General features: G+C 32.7%; 1 long non-coding RNA gene across 1 annotated transcript; it reads right to left on the bottom strand.

The window, feature by feature from the left end:
* Positions 1-481: 481 nt before the first annotated feature.
* LOC148575561 (uncharacterized) lies at positions 482-4,639 on the bottom strand. The gene is made up of 4 exons (XR_015902724.1): positions 4,055-4,639; positions 3,870-3,974; positions 3,672-3,782; positions 482-1,014 (listed from the first exon to the last, which is right to left on the bottom strand). It is a non-coding gene; the product is annotated as an uncharacterized LOC148575561 (long non-coding RNA).
* Positions 4,640-5,456: the final 817 nt, after the last annotated feature.

The following is a 5,456-nucleotide window of genomic DNA, read 5'->3' as shown; positions in this document are numbered from 1 at the left end:
ATTTTAAAAATATTATTTAATTATCAATTTGCTAATTAACTCTCAATCAAGTATTTTAATTTAAAATATAAGATAATATAATAAATTTTTTCTATATATAAAAATTAAAATATTAAATTCCAAAATCTCAATTGTTTAAACTAAATCATATAAAAATTCTTTTCTTTTACAACTATTAAACTTTATAATTTAAATATAGAAAATTAATCAATAATTATAAAATTAAGTAAAATCTTCATTTTAATGATCAAAACTTGATTTAATTATTCTCAATGAAATAATTTCTGAAAATAAAATCTCTAATAAATAAATAAATTTGAAATCAACTCATAATAAGATTTTTTAAAAGTTCTAGGTCTTACATTCTACCCACTTTAGAAGAATTTTCGTCCTCAAAAATTAAAATAATACACAAGATATTACATAGCCTTAGCACTCTACTCTTTAAATACTTTTTAGAAAAGTAAGAAATCTTGGAATATACATATATGAATGTTCAAATACCGAATAACCATAAGATTTAAGTATATGGGTAAGGTATGGTGTAAGGCAAAGGATACGAGAAGGCTCGATGCAAAAAGGTTATATGGCCTCATGGCCTCAAGACTTTACAAAATTTGACAAAAAAAAAAAAAACACAATAGGGTGCAAGTCTTGCAAGATAGGAGTTCACAAAGCAAAGCAGTAGTTACTGTGACAAAAGGCTACAAGGCAGGCTGGTATTAAGACGACGGATATAACGTTCTATCGCAGATCTCGTACCCACTTTAGAACTTTAACTTTCCAACTCCATCGATCGCGTTACAACCCCATAACCGGTCACAAGCTTAACATCCGCAAATTCTTTTACGAGGAACAAAACTCCCACAAATTCTCATAACATTTCACACTTACCGCTTCACCTTTTCACGTTCACGAACAGTATTCTAAAGAGACTAACGTTTCGCTTGCTACGCCTAAAGATCATACGTGACTCTAAAACAATCCTCGAGTTTATTCAGAAGGATATAAGACCTGAAAAAAGAAGGACAAGCGATAAGGACAGCATCCACAAGAGTTTGAGAGAATTGTCAAAATTACAAGCAAATGAGGAGGTAAAAATATTGAAAGGTGCTGAAAGAAAAATCAATTGACAACCTTGAGGGTTAGAAAACAATAAAAATATTGAAAGGTGCTGAAAGAAAAATCAATTGACAACCTTGAGGGTTAGAAAACAATACAGTGGTTTGAAACGAATTCAAGCTGAGTCAAGGAGTATGAAACTTATAGATGAAGAATAACTAAAGTCAATGGTGATGCTTACAAAGTTTAAAAGTATACTCGGAAACACCTTCTAATACACTGTATATAAAGAATGAAAAACCTAAGGAAAAATTATTTCACGTCTCAAAAAAGTGTGCAACAAACATTTTGTAAAAGATTGACAAAAGCATACTGTGACATTACTTGATTATAAAATTCAAGTTGAAATTGATTATGCAAAGTTTGAAGAATGAAAATTAGTTTGAAGAATGAAAATATTTCCTCAAATATCTTGAAAGATATTTAGGTGTATAATTAATTAAAACATGTACTAAAACTGCAATATGGTTGGAAAAAGATCAAGTTGCATTATGCCAAACACCTACCAAGTTAAAGATAGAACGGGTGAGGTTTTAAAAAAATGAAAATGAATTGAGCTAAGGACCAAAAATAACATTCTCGAAATCTCAAAAGACATTTAAACACTTAATCAAATAAAAGTATGCGGTGAAATCGCGACAAGGTTGGAAGGGAATCAAATTTTGTTCGAAAAAAGAAACCTGAGGTAAGGTTCCTAAACACGAGTTTCCAAGGTTCATATAAAGAAGTGCATGCAAAACTAAAACAATCCTATCAAAAATTCAAATAGTTGTGGACATAGTTAGGCAAGATAAGAATTGAGTTGAAATTTCTTCATAGAGAATCCAATACAAGAATTTTAAAAGGAAATCACAAGGGATGATGTGTCGCACCAAAACGAATCCAAAACTTTTTTAAAAAGGTTTAAAATAGAACTCAGAGAGGATGTTTGAAATCACAGCCCTATAAAATATTCTAAAGTAATGAGTTATGCTAAAAAGGAAATCAATTCACATCTTGAGAAAGAAACTTAAATCAAGAGTTCATTCGGATAGAATCCATAAGGCATATCAAACCAAACAAGTTATCTGATCCAAAAAAATACAAAGCTCATAAGAAAAAGCAACTCAATCAATAGCGAATTATTAAAGGTTTCAACGATTACTTTGATGCATCAATAAAGTCAAAATTACATCAAAGAGTGCATCATTCAAGAAGAAGAGTTTATACAGATAAGACAGGTATCCCCAGTAACATAAGCAGACCTACGCAGCTAGGATGAAACGAAAATGCATATGAACATAGAGATAGGGTTGGAGAATAATCAGTAAACTTTTCAAGAAAGAGATCTCAGACAGGAATTTCAAAGCAAACCATGAAAGAACAAGAAAAGTAAATCAGTAACCTCAAGAGTTAACTTCTAACGTTCCCAAAACCCGCGATTCGCGTTACCTACAACTCCAACATCGTCTATGATAACCCATTAGCGCTTCCATATACATATGTCACTAGTATTAAGCCGGCCAAACTTAATACCAGGAAGTATGCAATGATAGACTAACAATATTAATCAATAGACAGTCATGTGCATAAATCTCTAACTTTTGTCATCAGGACGAGACCTATAACATGACAAACGCTCAGAGTATGCAAATGAAGCATAGTCAGTCCATTCCTCAAGCTCTACAGGAAAGACTGCTCTGATACCATAATGTAACACCTTAACTATCAAAATGTCACGTTTCCAGCTGCGCCACTCTGATAGCTTGGGTATTACGACGACTCTTAAAATATTTAATACTTAAGTATGAGCCTGTTTAAAACTTAAACCGTATTTTTCAAAAGACCGTTTAAAATAAAACATAATCCATAATTAATAAATCAAATCCAAGGCATAACTCTTTTTATTAATAGTTCGAACTCAAAACATAAATCTTTTCTCAATAAAGCTCAAAACATAATTCTTTCATTAATAAATCAAACTTAAAGCATAGTTCTTTCTATAATAAATCGAAATCAAATAATATGATTCTTAAATCAAATTTTCTTTTTAAGTAGTGCTTCAAACAAAGTCTCAGAGTTTCATAAAATTTCGGCAACACCTCCCCAAAAACTCGGACTTTGCCACCCTTTCTGGGTCCCAACCAAACCAAATCAAACGCCTGTCAATCATTCAAATCGCTTTCAAATTCTCAAGATCTTTTCCGATAGGTCAACAAAACCCATTCCCAATATCTTAAATCGCTTCAAATGCCAATTCATTTTCAATATCAAATTCAACCCCAAACCAAGAAAATCATTTTACATAATATTTAATCAAACCAACTTTCTAACTGAATAATCAGAAATAACCACAGCCCAATCATCATCATAATAACCGTAATCCAAGTATAAAACCCGATTAAACATCTTCAATTAATCGATAAACCATTCAAACTCGCATTTACATTCATTCAAGGCAACTCAGTTCAATTCATAAGGCTTACGAAATCATAAAAACATATTTTTCATATTAATATCAACTTAAAACAATTCTCGATAGTAAATTAAGTTTAAGAAATCGCCCCTACCTCGTTCGCGATTCAACTACGCGACAAAACTCCTTTTTATCTCGGCCTGCAATGGCGGCATCCGCAACCTCAGCAACTCTAATCACGGCACGCAAGAACCGAAACATAATCCTAAAGCATAACGTTGCAAGGACCTTAGAAACATAACAGAATAGCAACTATAGAGGTTCGGGACAAGGAACAACTTACTATACTTACGAATAAGCCAGAGAACAGAACAGTGGTAGCTCCGGTGACGACACAGCATCTTGATGTCACATGCAACAATCATAGAACTCAGCATGCAAGACCCGTAACTCGATCCTAGGACACCAAAACCTCAGATCCTTAAACAACTTGAAACCGAAAATAACGATTCAAAGGTTCCGGAATGAAACTCTTACTCAGACAAGGAAGAACGGCTGAACTGAAATAGCGGTAACTCTGATGGTGTTTCCAGTGATCAAAACCACGTTTCCAGTGACCCGAATGGCGGCGGCATTCCCTGGCGGCAGAAGCTCGGCCGTCCACCTCCAACAGTGACGACGGAGCACGCAACGATGGCGGCGTTGGGATTCGGCAATGGTGACGCAAACAGCGTCGCCTCCTTCCTCGCGTCGCACTCCTCCTCCGTCAGTCTCCCTCTCTGTTCGCGCACTCTCTCCCTTCGCGGTTCTGCCGGCGGCTTCTGGACATACCGGCGGCGATGCAGTGAGGACGACGACTCCACAGAACGGCAGCGTCTGCGATGGCGCGGACAGCAGCAATGGTGGCCTCCCTTCTTCTCTTTTGTTCAAACTCTCTCTTCCCTCTTATTGACTCGATGGCGACTGGCAGGGCGCGGCGGTGGCGACTGCGAGGGCCACCAGCACCGGCGCGTCTCCTTCCTCCTTTCTCTCTTCTCTTTTCCCGTTCTCTCCATCTCCCTTTCTTGCTGTGTGTGTGCGTGTGTTCAGTTGGTAAACGGGGCTGCGGCTTAGGGCTTAAGGGTTTTCAGTTTGTGGGTTTGATTTTTAGGGTTAAAGTTTGATTTGAGGTAAATTTGAAATTAGGGATTTTTGGGTTAAATTAAGGTTGGCAATTCTAAATCAATTTAAATTATATTGTATTTATTTTGAAATCTAATTTAATTTTTTTAAATTATTTTAAAAATATTATTTAATTATTAATTTGTTAATTAATTTTTAATCAAGTATTTTAATTTAAAATATAAGATAATATAATAAAAAATTTTTATTTATAAAAATTAAAATATTAAATTTTAAAATGTTTAAACTAAATCATATAAAAAAATATTTTTTCATAAAGTAAAATTTTTATTTTAATTATCAAAACTTGATTTAATTATTTTTAATGAAATAATTTTTGAAAATAAAATCTCTAATAAATAAATAAATTTAAAATCAGCTCATATAAGATTTTTCAAAAGTTTTGAGTCTTACATCTAATAATATTATGACACATATAAACATTTAAAAAAAAAAGATATTTTTAGTGTCTTTGTCGAAGTGGTCTCCCAAAAAAATATATTAACGTGAAAACAAGCAAATAAATTTTAATATTAGATCATTATAAGCTAGAAAAATAATATCTATAAAACTATGTATAATTGTATGTGATATAAATTCATATACAGTTATTTTTATATGAAATCAAAAACTGTTAATAAACCTGTTAAATAATTTAATAATTTTTAATTTTTAAGTTACTGAATGTAAGTTTTCACATGTATATATGCATAACATAATTCTTTATACTATTAATATTTTATGAGTGACAGATTTAGATAAAAATATTTTTATACGA

The sequence above is a fragment of the Arachis ipaensis genome, chromosome B1 (assembly GCF_059453495.1).
Source record: "Arachis ipaensis isolate K30076 ecotype BB chromosome B1, ASM5945349v1, whole genome shotgun sequence".
NCBI classification, from domain to species: domain Eukaryota; kingdom Viridiplantae; phylum Streptophyta; class Magnoliopsida; order Fabales; family Fabaceae; genus Arachis; species Arachis ipaensis.
Note: the sequence above shows the minus strand (reverse complement) of the source record. Positions and strands in the feature narration are given on the sequence as shown.